At 36.4% G+C, this 22,692-nt stretch overlaps 1 protein-coding gene and 1 pseudogene across 17 annotated transcripts in view; one reads left to right on the plus strand and one right to left on the minus strand.

Moving 5' to 3' along the window:
• The window catches only part of PCED1B (PC-esterase domain containing 1B), a 155,381-nt gene that overhangs the window by 29,065 nt on the left and 103,624 nt on the right, over positions 1-22,692 (plus strand). The window lies entirely within an intron of this gene.
• LOC102123772 (interferon-induced transmembrane protein 3 pseudogene) lies at positions 19,038-19,679 on the minus strand (annotated as a pseudogene).

Here is a 22,692-nt window from a genome sequence, read left to right on the forward strand (position 1 = left end):
CTTCATGCCTCTGATTAATCTGTTTAATTTTAATGGCTAGGCATGGCAGCTTACATCTGTACTCCTAGCACCTTGGGAAACTGAGGCAAGAAGATTGCTTGAGAGCAGTCTGGGCAATATAGTGAGACCCTGTCTCTACAAAAAATAATAATAATAATTTTACGAGTATATAATACTTCAGGGCACACACCGACTTTTGTTTGTCTTCCTTTGGCAGAGTCCTCACCATAGATAGAATTTTTTCATCTTTTGGATTAATCATGATTCAGGTCTTGAAATGAAAACTAAAATAAACTTGCTAGTTGACCTTTAATCCCAATTTGGAATTATTCTAGGTTGAATGAAAATCACCTACTTGATAGTACTCTACTTGTGTTTTTGCACTTTCTATAGAACAGAATTGGAGGCAGAATACTGTAGAAGAAATTTTCAAGAAGATTCAAGTACTAGATTTAGGATGTAGAAGTCCCTGCTTGCATACTGCTGCCAGTCTCCTTGCAGCTTTCAGCAAATCACTTTCCTTCCTCTCTCTGTAAATGAGGCAGGCAGCAGGTTGAGCTATATCAGTGATTCTCAACCCTGGCTACATAGTACAAGTACTTGAAAAACTTTTTTTGTTGTTGTTGTTAGTTTTGGTTGGTTTATTATTGTCTTTAAAAGTCTTCACAGGCAAAGCCATCCCTCCTTGTCTCTATCTTACACCCTGCCTGGTGGTTTTAGTTGAGGATTCTGGGAAAAAGAGACTTAGAGTGATGATGAGGAGATTTGACATTTTAGGAAGAAAATGGGAAGTTTCTGGAATTTCAGAAATTTTCAAACTTCAAAAATTGTCATGGTTGTTTCTGGCTCTTTATTTTATTCCATCTCTATAAAATTCCATATGTGGAAATAATGTGTTGCCTCATATTTATCTCTATTCAGTCATGCATTTAATACATATTCATTGAAAACTAATTATGTGCCAGACCTGTGCAAGGAGAGAAGGGAATGCAATAGAATTACCTGAAAAACTTCTTTAAAGGCTATTTAAGAAATTAAATAAAAAAACTTTTAAATAATGCATCCTAAGGTCAGTTAAATAAGAATCTCTGGGAGTAGGATCTATGCATTAGCACATTTTAAAAGTGCTAAAAAGTGCCTCAGGTGATTTTCATATGACACCAAGAATGGGAATCACTGAACGTGATGATCTCTGATATCCCTTGTAGTAAACACCTCTATGATTCTATAACATGTTGAAATTTGGGCAATATATCAAACTCTTTAGTGATTTTTAAGTTAGTAAAATGGAGACTCTACTTCATGTTCCCACACACAGCAACGGAGTTTAGAATTGGCCTGAATGGTTGGCTTGGAAGATGTTTGTTAATGGCCAGAATCATTCATGAATCTTCTTGCTTTTTCCTCTCCTCCTATAGTGAACATGTCTCTAAATGAAACAAGATGTACTTTTGTTGAGCTGAAAACTGGATGAACTGAGGGTGTAAAATGAATGGACAATTAATCCTATAAATCACTAACCCAGAGGACAGCCAGCAACCACTTCTTCTGTCCCCACTTTGAGGTTAAAAACAAAAATGCTGTGTTTGGAGGCCATAATGTGAGCTTTTGTCAACAAAGAGGAAAATGCAATACAGTTATAATAAGACCCACTTCAATAAATAATTTTTTACGCAATCCGTAGCTATTCGGCCAATCAATTAATTATGAATTGCAAACGTATTTCACCCAGGAAGTGTTTGCTAACAGTTTGTGGTTGACAAAGACAATGTGTTCAACATAGGATCTAGTCCAAATTTACTAGCAAAATATGACATTTTTACTGCAAAAGTGACTTAGGAGACATTACTGGGGAGACAAAAACCCTTAATACACAAAGATACTCCGTAAAACTTTAATTGCATGGTGGAATCCATAAATGCAAGAGAAGCAACCTCATCTAGAATTTCAAGTGAGAAATGTTTTGGGAGCCATCTGTGTCCCTATTCAGAAATATAATCTGAATAGGGTTATGAAAGGAGTGAGGTTCCCTGAGAAGCTGCTTTGATCATGCAAACATGAGCTTCATTTTTAGATGTAACTAGTATCTTCTTTCAGGTGGTTATTGATCAGGTTCTTCTCTGCTGAGTCAATGACAAACACACACAAGGCTTGGTCCAACATGAAGTTTGATGTCCCAGGTCACAGTTGCAGGGAAACTTGAGGTCATAGCACCAGAGGTTTGAGCTCTTCAGTTCAAAAACCATATGCAGCATGAAAGAATGCTCTGGTGTTCTTTGAAGTTTGATGTATATAACTTCAAATCTCAAAGAGAAATACATTTCTCCTCCCACTGAATTCAATTGCTTTGTAAGTGGTCTGATTTCTGAAAAATTGATTTTTGGTGCAACTGAAGAGTCTATTTAACATTTGGGTTGCCTTAATAATAGAAGCCCAGGGATGCTATGACTCTCATGCTTCAAGGACCTTTGCAAAGCCACAAGGACATAAAGATCAGGACGACATCACTCTGCCCTAGATGAGCTCACTTTCTAGGGGAACCAACACCTATATTAGAGTGTTGGAAGACTGCCTTTAAATGCTTCAAAATGCATCTGCTATTATTTTATGATGGGAGAAAGATCACCATGGTTTTTACTGATCATCAGAAGAAATAAGTACTTACTAGATTTTTATGTCTATATTGTTTATATATTTTGAAATTGTGGTAGAATACACACAACATAAAATTTACCATCTTAACCATTCTTATATGTACAGTTAGGGGCCTTAAGTACATTCACTTTGCTGTGCCACTGTCACCACCATCCACCCACAAGACTCTTTCCATCTTGCAAAACCTAAACTCCAAACACATTAAAAAATAACTCCCCATTCTTGGCAACCTGCCCTCAACCCCTGGCAACCACGTTTCTACTTTCTGTCTGTGAATTTGTCTCCTCTATATACCCCTTTTAAGTGGAATCATTCTGTATTTGTTCTTTTGGTTGGCTTATTTCACTCAGCATAGTGTCTTTGAGATAAGTTTTTTTAAAAGAGCCAATAAATACTTCCAAGTGTCTCATCAGCAACTAACTGTGCTTGTTCTAGCTGAGGTGCCTCGGTTTATTTACAGATCTTATTAGAAAGTCACTTCTTCTCATGGTAAAGGGAGCCGATGTCATTTTGTACATCTTTGAAGGAATTCAGTATCATTCATGGATTATCCATTCATGGGTTCTCTGAGCGCTCAAAGGCACCGGCACTGCCCCTAGTAAGCTGTTGGTGGGGCTTGTGCAGCCCCACCACAAGACGTCCAGAGACAAGGCAGCCCACCTGACTCAGAGCTGCCAACCCCCAGCCCACGCGAGCTCTGTGCTTGATTATGGGTGTATATTACCATCTGGTATGTGGGTTTAGCAGTAAGAATGGGAGAATCAATCAGGCTTTCCATGTCATATGTTGCTATTATTTTATTTAACACTTGTTCTATGGCCAATACTGCACCAAGCACAGCATAAAACCTGGAATTACTTGATACACTCCCTCTCTATTATCCAAGGGAAACTTCTGCCAAACTTGCTTCAGGGTGTTCCTCTCAGTCCACTGAAAAGTGGCTTTATTTCCTAATGCCTTCCAAATACAGAGTCTTGATTGTTTAAAGACTAAAAGCTGTGCTTTAGAATTTTAAGTAAGATCCATTTTAATAAGAGTCTCAGCAAATTTCTGTATACTTCATTAAGTTTCTATCCTGGAGGAAAATATATCTCTCCATATTCCATGATGTTAGTGCAGGAAATGAAGCAACCACTTCCACTCACTATTTCCCTGGCTGTTTCTATTTAACAAAACCGTGATTTTAGCTGAAGCTTTATTTGTGATTTTAATCACAATCTATATGTTGGACCTCAGTAATTAGAAATTTGAGTGTTTGTCATAAAAAGCTACTTCCAAGGTACATTACTTTACCATAATGCCTTCCAATGTTGTGGTCTCTTAAAAACTCTGTAAGGTCACATTATTTGCCAGTGTTTGTAATAGACGTGATACCTGGCTTCCTCTTATGCCCTTTGGAAGACTCTCCAGTTCTTCCCTGGGCTCCAGGGAGTACTGGGATTATTCAAGTGCTTCCTCCCTTCAGCTAAGAGACTAAAGTTCCATTTTTACAGTAGAGAGCCTCAGCCTGCAGAGAGCAGTAACAGCTTCCTGGGCATGTCAGCCCTCGCACATACCACTACACTATCATCAGTATGGCAGTCTCTGGTTCTAAAGGATATTATAAATGATGACGCTCCTGCTTCAAATCCTATTCCCCTGTTCTATCCTCACCTCCCAAAAGGAGGAGAAAGATTGAGAGGCTTCAGACAATCAGATTTTACCAGATTTGTACTGCCTTTTAGTTTGCATCAGAAATCTGTGGGACCTGTATGCAGAGAAACATATATGTCCAAAGTGTAGCAAAAATGCAATTTTTTTTTTAAAGGATGTAACTTTAAGAATCACATGGCCTGGCACGGTGGCTCATGCCTATAATCCCAGCACTTTGGGAGGCCAAGACAGGTGGATCACCTGAGGTCAGGAGTTCGAAATCAGCCTGGCCAACATGACGAAACCCCATCTCTACTAAAAATACAAAAATTAGCTGGGCATGGTGGCAGGCGGAGTTTGTAGTGAGCCGAGATTGCACCCCTGCACTCCAGCCTGAGTGACAGAGCAAGATTCCATTAAAAAAAAAAAAAATCAAAAAATTTATTTAGAGGCACGCAGTGGGGAAGCCCTTTGTATGTTTGCATAGTTCTTTCTTCTTCTTGTGATTCCAGTTGGAAATCTAGGACTTAGATAATTGACTTCAGATTTACTGGGATAGGGGAAAGGCGCAAAGCCATAACACAGGAGCACACTTGTACAGAGAGAGCAGCCATCAGAATTCAGATTCAGCACACCTTCATGAGTATCCACTATGTGCCACTCAGAGGCTTATCTTTTACACTTTTATCTTCACACCAAACCTGCGAGTTGGATGCTAATCTCTCCCATTTGACACATGAGGAAACTGAGCCCATATAGAAAGTAAGTGATAAGAGTTTAGATTCAAACTCAGGCCCTCTGCCTCAAGTCCAACTTATGACTTGAAAGCAGAAATATTTGAAGTCTGGAAAGAGGCTTTTCACTTCATTAAAATCTGGCCTGTCAAAGCTGGACATGCAGCTTTCTCTACACTCTGGTCTGTCGCCTTAGCACCCTGCACCAGAGACAGAGAACGTTAACCCTGGGAACAGCCCGGTGTCTGGCTCTTAGCACATATGCACATGCCTCAATTCTGGCTCAAAATTACATTGCCCTGGTTTAGAGGTGGCTGCCTCCCCACTACTTCTGCTACTGCTTGATCTGTAGAGCTTTCTTAAGATAAAGCAGATGTTCCTAGCCCAGAAGCCTTAAGGTTGCTGGCACCAAGCCCTCCAGCTGGAGCAGGAATGAAGGTCCCCAACACCAGAGACTGCCAACAAGGTACAGGCCTCAGAGTAAGCCTTGAAGAGTTAGCTAATGGCAGCATCTGGCTTTCCATCGTGATCATCTTGCTTCATGACACAGCACATTTTTAGGAAATTACACTTTCATTTTTCCTGCTGTCCGTTAAACAAGGTTTAATAACATAGTCTGGAAATACAGGTGGGAAGTAGATTTGGGAAGTTAGAGTATATGCAAATTAAAACCATAATTAGGTCTTAATTTGTTTGAATTACTCCAAAGTTGGTATCTTTTTCAAAAATAATAAATAACAAATATAGCAAATTACTCAGTATGGTCTGAGTAAAACAGGGTATTTCCTGTTTAAGTATATAAAAAGGTATATATTAAAGCCTGGCACACAGGTTATCGGTAAATGCTTACATAAATGAATAAATGTATAGTGATTTTAGGATCTTGCCAAACCCAAGAGTGACAGCCTTCTTTGAGTTAGGCCTAATTTTCAATCCTGATACTAAGGGTGGGGGAGTTATGGTGGCAAACAGTTGAAAGTGTCTGCTGCTCCTTATTCTCTGCCCAAAGGATATTAAACCACCTTTGCATGGTATCTTCACTGGGCTCTGACTTCTGCTAGTGTAGTTTCTTTCCTCCTTGCTCCCCTGCCCCTCCCCCAATGTCTGTGGACTATCTGGACCCCTCATTTTTTTTGTCTTAAAGCTGTAGCCACACTCATGAGGTACAACTGGAAACTGCTTCAATAAAGGAAGGCAGTATGAACACTTTGATACCTCTTCCCCTCCCTCCATTCTCCTTGCCTTCCTCCCTCTTCTTCTTCCCCTCATCTTTTTCTTCTTCCCCTATTTATTCTAGAAATGTTTCAGATTAGAAAATAATTTGTTACTTTGCTGTTTTAAAAAGGTGATAATGTAGTCTTCTTATCTTAGAGATTAAGTTCTGTGTTCACCTAATGTACAAACATTTATTCTCTAAGCGAGGTGATGACATGATGATGGTCTACAGCAGATTGGAGGCACCCTGTAAAATTAACATGTCTTACATCTTCCCATAATTCTTTTATGTGTAAAGCATTTAATATGTACAATGAAAAAGAATTGTATACAACAAAGTGAACTGCTATGCCAGGCTCTGATCCAAAGAAATTGTATGGATTGGTTTTTGGCATCTAAGGGCACTTTAGCCTTTGCTTCATATCAGTGAAACTATGTTCCTTTAAATTAGCTCAATAGAAATCTATACTAATTAGAATAATGAAAACTTGAAATAAATAAGGTATATAGAACAAGAAAATATTCCTGATTCAATTGTTTCATAATTTCTATTAGCACATTACACTGATGTTTTGTTTCAAAATATGATGGTTACTTTCTCAACATGTTTCTATTTTAAAATGACTTTTACTATTAACATATCTACATGGTGTCAAGTAACTGGAAAGCAAAAACAAAATTCATATAAATATTTGCAGAGACACCCTCAGTGTGATGAGCCTTGACTACAAAAAAGATGTTGATAAGCTCTGTCCTCACCAATAATTATTTGTTCCTTTTGGAAAGGTACATAGTCTATCAAAGCACCTGAATTATTTCTAGTTCACAAATAAATTTAATGGAGCAAATGCTTTCTAGGTCACAGTATGGGAAAGGTGACATTGTTACTATGGAAAGAGTGAAGGTCTGTTTTTTGATCTGCTAAAAAAAATAGATTGGCATAGAGTTGTTTTCTAGTCACAAAATTGAATATTTTGTTTTGAGATTTTAATTTTCAAAAATCACCATCAGATAAGAAAATGAGTTTTTGTCATACACATTTTGTCCCAACTTTATAATAATTCATTACTAGTATAGCATAAGGTTTTAATAGGTAGTTAGATCATTTGAGCCAAATTATTTGCCAATCTATTAATTATTCATTTATTGAAAATGTCAAAGTTGTGAGATCCTGGACAGTGTTAATCATGAGTGTTTTTAAAACCTTATTTTTACAAAACAGCAGTATTGGTATTGGCATAAGGATAGTCATACAGATCAGTGGAATAGAGTTGAGAGTCTAGAAATAAACCCACATGTCTATAGCCAGCTGATTTTCAACAGTGTTGCAAAAACATTCAATGAGGGAAGAATAGTCTTTTCAACAAATAGTGCTAGGACAACTGGATAACCACATGCAAAAGAATAAAGTAAATAAATATATTTACCTCACACCAAATATAAAAATTAATCCTAAATAGATCAAAGGCCTAAACTTAAGAGCTAAAACTATAAAAATCCTAGAAGAAAACAGAATCATAAATACTTGTGACCTTAGATTTGGTAATAATTTGTTAGGTATAACAACAAGCAACAAAAGAAAAAATAGATAAATTGGACCTCATCAAAACTAAAAGCTTTTTGGCTGGGCATGGTGGCTCACACCTATAATCCCAACACTTTGGGAGGCTAAATTGAGAGGATTGCTTGAGCCCAGAAGTTCAAGACCAGCCTGGACAACATAGTGAAACCCTATCTCTTAAAAAAAAAAAAAAGAGAGAAAACTTTTGTACTTCAAAAAACACTATTAGGAAAGTGAAAAGACAATCCATAAAATGGGAGACAATATTTGCAATCTGGCAAGAGACTTGTGTCCAGAATATATATGAACTCCTACAACTCAATAATAAAAAGATTAGGCCAGGCACGGTGGCTCACACCTATAATCCCAGCACTTTGGGAGGCCGAGGCGTGTGGATCATCTGAGGTCAGGAGTTTGAGACCAGCCTGGTCAGTATGACAAAACCCCATCTCTACTAAAAATACAAAAATTAGCCAAGCATGGTGGCAGGCACCTGTAATCCCAGCTACTCAGGGGAGGCTGAGGCATGAGAATCGCTTGAACCCAGGAGGCAGAGGTTACATGAGCCAAGATCACACCACTGCACTCCAGCCTGGGGGACAGAGTGAGACTCTGTCTCCAAAATAATAATAATAAAATGATTAATTGCCCAATTAAAAAAATAGAAAAATGATATTAATAGACATTTCTCCAAGGAAGATACACAAATGGTCAATAAGTACATGAAAAGATGCTCAACGTTATTAGTCATCAGAGAAATGCAAATCAAAGCTACAATGAGATGCCACTTCACACCCACTAAGATAGCTAAAAACAAAAATTCAGATAACAAATGTTGACATGGGTGTGGAGAAATTGGAATCCTCCTATGCTGCTAGTGGAAATGTAAAATGATGCAGCCACTTTGGAAAATAGTCTGTTTTTCAAGCAGTTAAACAAGGAGTAACCATATGGTCCAGCAATTCTACTTCTAGGTATATACTCAAGAGAAGTGAAAGCATTTGCCCACACAAAATTTTGTATGCAAATGATTATAGCAGCATTATTTATAATAGAAAAAGGTGGAAACAACTCAAATGTCCATCAACTGATGAATGGATTAAGAAACTGTGGTATATCTATATAGTGGAATATGTTATGACCATAAAAGAGAAGAAGTACAGGCCAGACGCAGTGGCTCATGCCTGTAATCCCAGCACTTTGGGAGGCCGAGGTGGGCGGATCACCTGGGGTCAGGAGTTCAAGGCCAGCTTGGCCAACATGGTGAAACCCCGTTTCTACTAAAAATACAAAAATTCGCTAGGCATGGTGGCCAGTGCCTGTAATTCCAGCTACTCGAGAGGCTGAGGCAGGAGAATCACTTGAACCCGAGAGGCAGAGGTTGCAGTGAGCAGAGATCATGTCACTGCACTCCAGTCTGGGTGACAGAGTGAAATTCCATCTCAAATAATAATAATAATAATGATGATAATGAAGTACAATACATGCTACAACATGGATTGAAGCTTGAAAACATTATGCTAAGTGGAAGAAGCCAGTCATAAAAGATCACACATTATATGATTCAGTTTACGTGAAATGTTCATAACAGGAAAATCTATGAAGACAGAAGGTAGATTTGTGGCTGCCTAGGGGTGGAAAAATGGGGGTATGGAAAAGAGACATAGCTAAAGGGTATGTGGTTGCTTTCAGAGGTGATGAAAAATGTTCTAAAATTGTGGTGATGGTTCCACATATCTATGAAAATACTAAAAACCATTGAACTGTACATTTTAAATGGATAAATTGTATGTTATGTGAATTATTTCTCCATGGAGCATTAAAAATGAGTGAAAAAAAAATCTTATTCTTTAAACACTAGGAAAGAAACAATCCCGGTGATATATTGTCAGGGACAGTTTATAAATGAGACTTTGGCAGAAGGCAAGGGTTTCTCCCTTGTTTTTGCATGGTTCCTTTTATTGCTACAAAGTTATGAATCGTTAGTGGGTACTCATTGCCCTGAAGAAGAGAGTCTGCTCTAAAAACACTGACTCATTCAGAACCAAACCACTTCAGATCTTAAAAAAATGAAAACTAAAATGAAGCCCAAAGCAAACTAAGTATTTTAATTAATTTAAAATGTTGGAGGCTTTTAAAGAAATCTCCTTTGCTATTTTTCTCCAATGCGTAGAAGTAAGAATGCATCTTTAACATGTTCTAATACATTTTTTAGTAGAACAATAATTTAATCTAATTAAATGTCCAAAGAGAATTTTCTAGATGTTGACTTAAGTTGGCTACTCTGCCTTAGGAAGCTCCTGCTGATGGGAGTAGTAGAGAAGTGATTAAGAGTACCATGGAATTAAGCTTCTTTCCTGGCTCTGTCAAAATAAGTGACAAAAGATGCTCTGAGCCAGGTGTGGTGGAGCTCACATCTGTAATCCCAGCACTTTGGGAGGCGAGGTGGGCAGATCACTTGAGGTCAGGAGTTCGAGACCAGCCTGGCCAACATGGTGAAACCCCGTCACTACTAAAAATACAAAAATTAGCTGGGCATGGTGGTGGGCGCCTGTAATCCCAGCTACTCGAGAGGCTGAGGTAGGACAATCGCTTAAACCCAGAGAGGTTGCAGTGAGCTGAGATCATACCACTGCACTCCAGTCTAGGTGACAGAGCGAGACTCCATCTCAGAAAAAAAAAAAAAGATGCTCTCAACTTCCCTTTCTTTTTCTCTAAAATTGGTATAATTATAGTTTGGTCCTCATGAAGTTATAAAAAACATTAATTGAAATAATAAAATGGACACATTTAATACATAGTAATCACTCTAAATGCTTACCATTGTTATTTTAAATTAGGCATTCATCTCTTGGCCTAATTACACATTTTGTTGGAGAATGTGTATACAATCTAGTGATTCACTCTGGCTTGTTTTGTTTTGTTTTGTTTTGTTTTGTTTTATTAAGCACCACAGCAGATTTACCACTGACATACAGGTTTACACCACAGAAAATTTGCTTCACTCATAATTGCAGCCAGCGTGTCTCCCTAAAGATGGGCAGAAAGCCGACTGGATCCATATACTCCCTTCATCCAGAACTTTGTATTTCACATTGTCTGGATGTGACTTACATCATAATTGCTCAAACTGTATTTTGTTATGTGTGAAAAACAAATGTCTTATGTCCTCAGTAATAGAAAATCATTAAATATCTTGCAGCTGCTTAATCTTTTACTCAAGATATTTAGTATCGAAAACTAGAGTAATGGAGGCTTTCTTCTTTCAACTCTTTACTCTTAGCCATTATCATTCTTTCCTAAAAAATCAACATTTTCCCAAGGCATTGAGCATCTTTTCTGTAGGCTATAGTTGAGTCTTTCACATCTGGAAAATAAGAAATTGGAGATGGGTACAAACCTTGGCACTGATGCTAGGTGATTTACAAGTGTGTCTCGCTCCCATGTGCAGAGCTTGGCTATACAGTGCAAATCTTGTCAAAAATCTGTTCAATGATTAAAGATTTATTAAGCACTCTGCAATGTCCTATCTATTTTTGAGAACTCATGAAAGAATGTCACCAACCTCCTGGAGATTATAATCCTCTAAATCAAAACCAAAAACCATTATCTCATTTTTTCTGCTACTTTCTCATTGTAGCAGAGATATCTGAGTTTCATGGGAAGCGTACCATAGGGTAGGAAGCAGAATGCAGAAAATAAGGCTTTTAGGTTAGAATTCAGAATTATTTATCATCTGCTTAATGTAGAAAGTCTACTTTCTAGCATAATTACATGGTTATGTCACAGCTGAGATTATTTGACAAAATAAAATAATGTTAGTTACAAAACAAGGTAATTAATATCTTTGATAGCAGTTATGTTGAAGAGATCCACATTCAGTTACAACTAGTGGTCAAAAAATATTTCTTTCAAATTTTGTTACGTAAAAAAGTGCTTTCACGTTACTGAACACTAAAAATTGTTCTGTAAGATATAACAGACATTACTTGAGCTCTAATTGCCCCTTCTAGCCAGTGTGTGAACATAGTCTCATATAAATCCAACTCTACCCAAGCATAGTTGTCTTTTATCCATGCAGAGTTCAAACAGATGTGCTCAATTTTTTATGACATCAATTATCTATAGAGAATAGAGATTGCACATTTTCCTTTAAAAATTTGATATATGGTTAAGACATATACACTTTCATAAAATCAACAAAACAATGTACCAAAATTCTATAGTAAGTCCACCAGTATACCAAAAAAATTAATAACAGTTTATTTTCCCTTTACTTAATGTATTTTATATTCAAGTAAAAACTCAGTGGATATAAGAAGGCAAGAACAAAAGTTGAATATACATAATTGTTACAATGAGTGTTCTAAACACAGGTGATAGAGCCAGGGCATCACAAGCCTTAAGTAACTTTTTTCTTCTCTTTTTGTATCTATTATACTTTTATTTTACAAAATCAGTATCATGCTTATCTACAATTTTGAATTCTCTCTTTCATTCAAATTTTCATTGTAACTTGACCCTTCTCTCGTGTTATTGAGTATCCTCTGAAAAAACTTTAGTGGCTAATTGATATTTTATGAATGCATCATTATTTACTTATCTACTCTCTATTTTTAGAAATTTTTTTGTTTCTATTTTGGGCTACTATAAAAACAGTGGAATGAACATTTTTGTACTTACATTTTTAACAACTTCACTGATGCATAATTGACATACAATCAACTGCACGTAAAGTGTGCAACTTGACAAGTTTTCATACATGTGTATGGCCCACAAGGCTATCACTACAATCATGATAATGCACATATCTATCATCCCAAAAACTTATCTCATGTCCCTAACAGTCCCTCCTTGTTTTTCACCCTCATCTCCAGGAAATCATTAGCTGCTTTTTACCACTATAGATTAGTTTCAATTTTTTATAATTTTACATATTGGAATCTCATAATATGTACTCTTGTGTCTATTTTTTTCATTCAACATAATTACTTTGAGATTCATGCATGTTGTTTTATGTATGAGTAGTTATTCCTTTTTATTGCTGACACTATTCCATTGCATGGACATACCAAAATGTGTTTATTCATTCACCTGTTGACAAGCATTTGTGTTTTTCTAGTTTTTTGCTGTTACAAATAAAGTTCCTATAAACATTCATATGCAAGTCTCTGTATATACATGAAGTTTTTTGGGTATATATACAATTGAGTTTACACTTTGTTCTTGTATCCTGCTTTTATTTCTTTGGGGAAGATAACTAGGAGTGGAATGGCTGGGTCGTGTGATAGTTGTATGACTTTTTAAGAAACAAATTAGCAGTATATGAGCATTCCAGTTGCTCCACATGCTTACCAACACTTGTTATGATCAGTCTTTAAATTTAGGCATTCTAAACAGAGTGTGATAATATCATATTGTGTTTTTAATTTGTATTTTACTAATGATTATAAGCAAACTTTCATATCCTTATTTGCCATCTGTATTTGTCTTTGGTGATGTGTCTGTCCAAATCTGTTTCCCTTTTTTAAAACATTGAATTGGTTTGTATGATAGAGTTGTGGGAGTTCTTTACATATTCTCAATATGGGTTCTTAACAGGTAAGTGATGAGCAAATATTCTCTCCCAATCTGTGCTTGACTTTTCAGTCTTTTAACAGTGACTTCTAAATAGTAGATATTCTTAATTTTGGTGAAGTCCAACATACCAAGTTTTGTTGTGTGGAGGGTATTTTTGGTGTCAAACCTGAGAAATCTTTGCCTAACTCAAGTTCATAAAGCATTTCTCCCATGTTTTCTTTTAGAAGTTTTATATCCCTGTGTTTTACATTTTGGTCAATGATTCATTTTTTGTTAATTTTCTTACACTGCCCAAGGTATGGAGGTTCCCTTTTTTGTTTGTGTATTGATTGCACACTGTTCCATTACCATTTGTTGGAAAAAACTGCCCTTTGTCTGGTAAATTCCCTTTGTACCCCTGCAAAAAACCAATTGACTATATATGTGTGGAGATCTAGACTTTCTGGTGTTACTATTCTGTTCTATTGATTTATTTGTCTATCTGATGGCAATACCATACTATTTTGAGTACTGTTGCTTTTTAATACATCTTAATGTCAAGTAGTATTAGCCCTCCACTTTTGTTCTTTTGCTTTTCTTGACTACTTTAGGTCTTTTGAATTTTCATATGAAGTTTATGATTAGCTTGTCGACTTTGACAAAAGGCCTGTTGGGTACATGATTGAGATTGTGTTCAGTCTATACATCAATTTGAGTTTAATTGACATCTTAATAATATTGAGTCTTCTGAGCCATAAACATGGTATATCTTTACACTTATTTAGATCTTTAACTTTTCTCAGCAGTGTTTTGTAGTTTTCAGTGTACAAGTCTTGAATAGTTTTTGTCAGATTCATTCCTAAGTATTTCATATTTTTGATGCTATTATAAATGGAATTATGTTTTATATTTTAATTTCTGATTGTTCACTGCTAGTGCATAGAAATACAATTGAGTTTACATTTTGTTCTTGTATCCCACAATTTTGCTTAACTCATTTACTAGTTCAAGTCATTTTTAAAAATATATTTCAAAGGATTTCCTACTTATAAAGACATCTGCAGATAAAGACAATTTTATTTCTTCCTTTTCAATGATTTCAAAAATTTCTTTCAAAAATGACATTTTTTTTTCTTATTGCATTGCTTGATACTCTAGTATAATGTTGAATAGAAGTGGTAAGAGTAGACTTTTCTTGCCTTGTCAATCTTACAAAGAAAACATTCAGTCTGCCTTTCATAATTAGGTATGATGGTAACTGTAAGGCTTTTCTATAAAGAAAAAAAAATTTTTTCAGGTTGAGGACTTTTCCTTCTATTCCTAGCTTAATGTGAGTTTTTATAAGGAATGCATGTAGGATTTTGCCAAATGCTTTCTTTGTATCTATTTAGATGATCACATGTTTTTCATTTTAGTCTGTTAATATGAATTATATTGATGGTTTTCTAATGTTAAAACTACGTTGTATTCCTGGGGTAAACCCACTTGTTATGAACTATTATCCTATTTACGTAATGTTACATTCAATTTGCTAAACTTTTGTTGAGCACTTCTGCATTAAGTTTCGCAAGGGATATTGGTGTGTACGTTTCTTTTCTTGCAGTGTTTTGGTATCAACATAATGCTGGCCTGCTATGAGTTGGGAAGTATTTATTCCTCTGTATTTCCCCTGAAAATTTTTGTAAAATTAGTATTATTTCTTCCTTAAATATTTGGTCAGAGTTGCCGAAGAAGCCACCTGAGCCTGGAATTTTTTTGTGGAAAGGTTTTAATTTCAAATTTAATTTATTTAATGGATATAGGATTATTTAAGTTGTTTATTTCTTCTTAAATGAGCTTTCATAGTTTGTGTCTTTCAAGGAATTCATCTATGTCATCTAAGTTGTCAAATTTATTTGCATAAAATTCTTCATAATATTCCCTAATTATTCTTTTTACACTCTGTTGAGTCCTTAGTGCTGTTAGCTTTTCCATTCTTGATGCTGGTCACTTGTTTCTTCTCTCACTCTTCTTTTTTGTTGTTTTGGCTAGAGGTTTATTCAATTTAGTTTATTTTTCTCAAAGAACCAGTTTTTTGTTTCATTTATTTTCTCTGTTTTTTTTTCAGTTTTCTGTTTCACTCATACTCATTCTGATCTTTATTATTTCATTTCTTCTGCTGATTTTGGGTTATATTTGCTCTTTATTTTCTAATACTTCAGATCCTTCTTCTTTTTGAATATAGTCATTTTAGCACTATAAACTGTCTTTTATGAACTGCATTGGCTGCATCCCATAAATTTTGATACACATTTACATTCAGACTAAAATATTTTATAATATTTTGTTTACATTTACATACAAATTGAAATATTTTATAATTTCCTTTCGATTTATTCTATTACCCAGGGGATGTTTAGAAGTGTGTTATTTAGTTTCCAAATACTTGAGAAGTTTCTAGCTATCATTCTGGTTTTTATTTCCTTTTTTTTTTTTTTTGAGACAAAGTCTCACTCTGTAGCCCAGGCTGGAGTGCAGTGGTACGATCTCAGCTCAGTGCAACCTCTGCCTCCCGGGTTCAAGCAATTCTCCTGCCTCAGCCTCCTGAGCAGCTGGGACTACAGGCATGTGCCCCCATACCCGGCTAATTTTTTGTATGTTTTAGTAGAGATGGTTTCACCATGTTCGCCAGGATGGTCTCGATCTCCTGACCTTGTGATCCACCACCTCGACCTCCCAAAGTGCTGGGATTACAGGCATGAGCTACCGCGCCTGGCCTCTGTTTTTCATTTCTAATTTATTTCGATTTTGGAAAAATAGTTTACTTTATAAAACTTAACTTCTTTTACATTTATTTAGATATGTTTTATGGCTTAGAATGTTGTCTATCTTGGTAAATGTTCCATGTGTATTTGAAAGGAATGGGAATTCTGCTGCTGTTGGATGGAGTGTTCTTTAAGTTCCAGTCAGGTCAAATTGATTGATAGTGTTGTTCAAGTCTTCAATATACTCACTGATCTCCTGTCTATATGTTTTGATTGTTGAGAGTGCACATTCATTTTTGCATTACGATACCATTTTATGCTTCATTAAAGTTTTGTAGGAGAACAGTGCTGTCATGTGACTCAGCCCAAGTGCAGCATTGGTACTGCAATAAAACCTAAGCCATGACCTTCTGAGGCTGGAGAGTAATATCCCCTTAAATATCAGCATCACTATGAAAGGAGAACCAAAATCTAACTGGTACAAATATCTAGCCAATGTTTGTGGAATTTTTGAAAGTTAAAGAGTCCTTTTGTTAAAGATTATCATTCAAAATATACTACATTCAAGGGGAGAAAAGGATGAGATGGCAATCTCATAACACTGATACATAGTTCAATATACTATTCTACTTTAATATGCTTAACATTTTTCATATGTAAAGCTTAAAAATATATAAGATAATTGTCCCCTGTTTCTTACAAAGGGGACTGTGTTTTCTTTACATATAGTTCCAGAAAATAATGCAAAGTTATTTTAAATCATGAAAACAAACATTATTTCGTAACTATTTTCGTATATTGGTAAATCTGCGCAAAAAAATTTGGAATTCAACCCTTGACAAGCTAAACTAAAAGAGGCAACATGATGTCTACAAACACATTTTCCAAGTATTTCAAGGTCCATGATTTCTGTGGTAGGGATTGTACTCAGAGACTAAAGACAATTCTATCCCTATCCTAGAAGGATTTGATGTGATGGATCCTCTGATGTGGCATCCCTTGTACAGGGCCCTGAAAAAACAGAAAGAAAATCTATACATGTTCGGACCAAAAGTAGTCATGTAATGTTCAGTTCAATAATAATGGTTTAGGCTTAATTATAGGAGTGGAGCAAGGTGGGAATGGTGGGTATATCATGCCCATGAGACTTGAAAGAATGACTGTGTCAGATGTGGGTTGAAGCCTGATAATCTCATACTAACTGAAACCTGTTTAGAGTGTGCACTAATAAAATCCTGGTGCATATTAAATAAGCCACAGCTCAAACTGTGTTTAGTATCACAGTATGAGCAAAAATTATACTCAGATATATTACTTGTCAGGGCAAGGGAAAGAAAGGAATCCTAGTGGTGACTTTTAAGATACTATTTCCAGCACCCAAGGTCCTTGTTATGGACTGAATGTTTCTGTCCCCTAAAAAGTTTATATATTGAAATCCTAACCCCTGATATGATAGTATTATGAAGTGGAACCTCTGGGAGGTGATTTGGGCTCTAGCCTCATGAATGGGATTAGTGCCTTTATAAAGGAGACTCCAGGGAGCTCTCTCCCTCTCTTTCTGCCTTGTGAGGATATGAGAAGATGGCAGGTTGCAACCTAGAAGAAAACCCTCACCAGAACCCAACAAGGCTGGCTCCTGATTTTGGGCTTCTGGAACTGTGATAAATGAATTTCTGTTGTTTATAAGCCACCCAGTCTATGGCACTCTGTTAAAGTGGCTCGAACGAACTAAGACAGCCTTTGACTGTATTATGATGTGAATAATCAATCCAGATGTGAGAGTATCTTCAGATTCCCGAGGATACATTCCGTGACATGATGGGCATTTTGTGCAACACTCACAGAATGAAAAGGAGATTTGGAAAGTGCAAGGCCTTTATGAAATTAGTACAGGAGATTTCAAAATTTACTTTGTAGATATAATTGTGTGTTTGTATTCCCTTATCAACATGAAACTTTTTCCTTTCTTCTTTTCTTCCTTTTGTCCTTCCTTCCTTACTTCCTTCAATTATTTTTCTTCAATTCAGTGAAATGTAGAGAAGATATCCCTTGGTAATATTTAAAACAAACAAACAAACACAAAATACATGTATCTGGCTAGAAAATATTAACTTTAAACAGGGCAAAAATATACAAAACAGAAATTGAAGCTACCTCTCCCCACCTGAATGACCCTTTCCCATCTAATCTTTCACCTCAAAGAAAATTGCTATTTAACAAAGTCTTAGGCCGGGTGTCATGGCTCATGCCTATAATCCCAGCACTTTGGGAGGCTGAGGCAGGCGGATCATGAGGTCAAGAGATCGAGACCATCCTAGCCAACAAGGTGAAATCCCGTCTCTACTAAAAATACAAAAATTAGCCAGGCGTGGTGATGTGCGCTTGTAGTCCCAGCAACTCGGGAGGCTGAGGCAGGAGAAGTGCTTGAACCCGGGAGGCAAAGATTACAGTGAGCCGAGATTGTGCCACTGCACTCCAGCCTGGTAACAGAGCGAGACTCCATCTCAAAAAGATACATATATGCATATACATGTGTTCAGATATATTTTCAATCTATTTTTCTTATTTGCTAATCCATAGAACAGAGCTCACACTATACACACCTCTTCACTCATTTTTTTAACTTATTACCAAATACTGAGAATCATTTCATATACGTATATTACCTTACCCTTTTTAGGGACCAGTATTTACACTGATGGATTTAACTGTATTTTATTTCACCAATCCCTACTGATAGGAATTGGTCATTTAGTTTGTTGCCATTACAAATAATGCTTTAATTAATGAGTTTGGTGTCCATGTCCATAGATCTAGGTCAACTTCCATCACTATATTCCTATAGTAAGTTTCATACAATGGGCTTGCTCCTTCAAAGGATATATGCAATTAAGATTTTTATCCCAAAGTACCAGCTAGTATATTAAAGAAAGTTAATTTTTTTTTTTTCACCAGGAACACATGCACTTTATTGAATGACATTGTAGAAAATTGTGTGAGGATAAAGGGCTGATACAGGACTGGGTTCTGGGGGCAGGGCAAGGAATGGAAGGTGGAGTACATGGGAGACACGTTGTGGACAGAGCTCCTGGCCTGGATGCTGCCTCCTGTTCTATCGATAGACTTGGAAGATCAGCACTGAGATGAAGATGAGCAGCATGGTCAGGAGGATGCCCAGAGCCAGGGCTCAGATGTTCAGGCACTTGGCAGTGGAGACACAGGCCTGGGCCCCAGTCAGGTCGCCAACCACCTTCCTGTCCATACACTTCCTGTCCTAGACTTCACGGAGTGCTATGAAGTCCAGGCAGCAGGAGCTCATGAAGAGATGTTGAATAGGGACCAGATGACGTGGTCAGGCACGGAGGTCTCACTGCAGATGTGGATCACGGTGAACATCGGAGAAACAGGGTTGTGGGGCGCCCCCAACACAGCCACCTCATGCTTCTCCTTGAGCGTCTCATAGTTGGTGGGGTGGCCAGTGTTGGTGGGAGTGAAGAGGGTTTGGACAGTGTGGTTTTTGGTATCCAGGGAAAACCAGCTGTGTTTGGGTTGCTGGGATGGTTCTCCAAAAAAAAAAAAAAAAGATTTTTATAGATAAGAACAAATTACCTCCAGGAAAGCATTCAAAGTTACACTTCCACCAAAAGGGTATAAGAGTGTTTTTTCCTCCGTACTTTTGCCAGTACTCACCATTCAACTTCTTTCTTTCTTCTTTTTTTTTTTTTTTTTTTTTTTTGCCAATTTGATAGATATATTATGTTTTGGTATTCATTTCCTTTATTATAATCATCTTTTACATCTTTCTTCCCCATTTGTACTTTTGCTCTGTAAGATGGATGATCTTATCTTTTGCCAATTTTTCTATTGATTTGCTCACCTTTCAGTTCATTTGAATGAGCTCTTTGTAAATCAAGAAAATTAACCTGTCCATCTGTCAAAAGTTTCTAATGATTGAAATAAATTATTTTCTTCCCTTTATCTTAACAGATAGACTTCTTAAGCCCTCTTATACAAAGAATTTCAGCCTGATTTCACTTTAAAATGAGATATAGGCAATAACAAAAGCCAAATTGTCACCTACTTTAAAGGATAAGTGAATAATAATAAGGCAGCATAATGTACCCAAGGGAAATTTGAGTGATCCTAGCTGGAAAAGAAACCAAATATTCATGCCTTTATACTCTGCACAAAACTTGCACACCAGAACTTTAAAAGATGACTCTTTGAAAGTAGTTCCTCAGTGTCTTTCATACTCCTTGATCTTCCAAATTTTAAGTGACGCTGTTGACAAACTTTAATTTTCATTTTAATCATCTTAGCCTCATTATGAAATAGTGTTATGCAAATATTTAAGTATAAATGATATCTACATGTGCTAGAAGACAAGTCATAGTTCAGCAAGAGAAGCATGATATAAAAAGGCCATTATGATGAGAGTCAGTGGACTTGGATTCCAGATGTGCCCCCGTCACTCCTTTGCCATGTAACCTTGGGTTACATGGGTAACTCCCTCAAGTTTCTGTGGTTCTATTTTCTCATCTATAAATTGTAAATAATAATAACTTGTATTCCTAGCCAATACCTTGTTTTGCTAATTAAAAGAACTCATGAATTATTTTGCAAACTATGCAACACTCTCGATTACTGTAATCATTGGGAAGTAACATATCTGTAGATTACTTTCAGCAATGTCTTATTGCCATTCTCCAAGTTGTGAAAGGTTCTGGTACTGATTACAAAATCTATTTTGAAAATTTCCCATGGTGAATATAAACAAAGTCTTAATTTCATTTTTTATTTCCTTCACATTTAAATAATTAATGGCATATTTTGATTAAACATGTTAGCTTCTTATTTCATCATGTCCAATATATGTCTTCAAATATAGAGGTGATTAGAGTTGGAATCATCAACAAATCCAAGGCAATCCTTACAAAAATAATTTATCTGTTATGGGAGACAAAATATTTAAGCTATATAATGTAAGATCTAAAAGAATGCTATTAAATTATTGCATAAGTGTTTCTAAGATGTTTCTATCCTAATTTCTAAACATTTAGGGAAAGCTATTCTGTCTTTCAAAAAAGGAATCATTTCAGCCTGGGCAGCATGGCAAAATCCCATCTCTATGACAAACACAAAAATTAGCTGGGCCCGGTGGTGCACTCCTGTAGTCCCAGCTACTTGGGAAGCTGAGATGGGAGGATCACTTGAGCCTGGAGGTTGAGGCTGCATTGAGCCGAGATCACGCCACTGCACTCCAGCCTGGGTGACAGGGTGAGTGAGGCCCTGTCAGGAAAAAAAAAAAAAAAACCCAAAAAACAAACAAAAAAGATATAATTTAAATACTTAAAGTTTACAAGGCTTAGGTAGTCCCAAAATATACATCACTTCCAGAGATGTTTACATTGAAGCTAAGAGATGTGAGCCATTTTAGTGATTTGAAACTTTATTCAGAATAACTTCTTGTCGTTGAAAAGGACATTATTAGTTAAGTGCAAATGGTCGACATTTTTGAAATTGCATATGAACAGTTCAAATAATCTGAGAAGCAGCCCTCATTCTGGAGTTTCACATAGCATACAAACTCAGGTTACTATTTCTTAAAAAATTTTCCTTAAAAAGATGATGAGTTGGGATAATTGTACCAGACATGGTAAACAGGACATACTGTTCAATAGGTAGCAATGCCTCCAAAAGATGTCTGTTCTTTCCTCTTTTACACACACATGCATACAAACACACATACACTTACTCATATTTCCATTTGGTGCCTGCTTCCTGAATAGAACCTCAAACATGAGAAGACAGAGGGAGTTTCTGAGACGCTGGTAGGTTATTTTCTTAGGAGCCATTGCTTCTTGGTCTCTTTTTTTCCCAGATCAGATCTGCCCTTCTTAGCCTTTGTTTTGCTTGGCCTCTTCTCATGATGGCAGTAGTAGACTTCGATCTTTCCAGAATAAGTATACAACTGGACATTATTAGGCAAGTAATCTGATTTTGGTCTCGCCTTATGCATGACCGCTTTTGACTTCCTAACTTTCAGTAGCCTGGCTCATGTTTTTAGAGTATTAATTATTTTCTTAGAAGATTCTATATGTTCCTGGCTTTCAGATTAGCTCTATCCACTATCAGTACCTGACATTAACAGGAGTATCTAAACTCTATGATGCCTCATTGTATACAATGCTTTGTATGGATCCAGTGTGTATTTCACCATTATCTTAACTGCAGTTATTGTCACTGTGAATGTCATTATAACATATAAAGGTCTACACCATCCTTGCCTTGAGCCAAGACTCAGAAACCATGCCTCCTTTTCAAGTCCAAATGACCCCCTAGCTAAGCCTTCTGCATTTGCAAACCAGGATGCCACTTGTTTACCATCTTGAATAAACAGATGCTTTAACATCTGAAGAATTTCCAATAGACTGTATGTCCTTGTGCCTTTTGGACAATGTTTTTCAACTATTCTTGGATCTTTCTTACTTCTACCTCCTTTTCCCTCCTTGTTTTTTTCTTTAAGCATTAATCACTACCTGACATTATTTTATATATTTGTTTGTTTATTATCTGTCTCCCTAAATAGACT

Source organism: Macaca fascicularis, chromosome 11 (assembly GCF_037993035.2).
Source record: "Macaca fascicularis isolate 582-1 chromosome 11, T2T-MFA8v1.1".
In the NCBI taxonomy this organism is placed as follows: domain Eukaryota; kingdom Metazoa; phylum Chordata; class Mammalia; order Primates; family Cercopithecidae; genus Macaca; species Macaca fascicularis.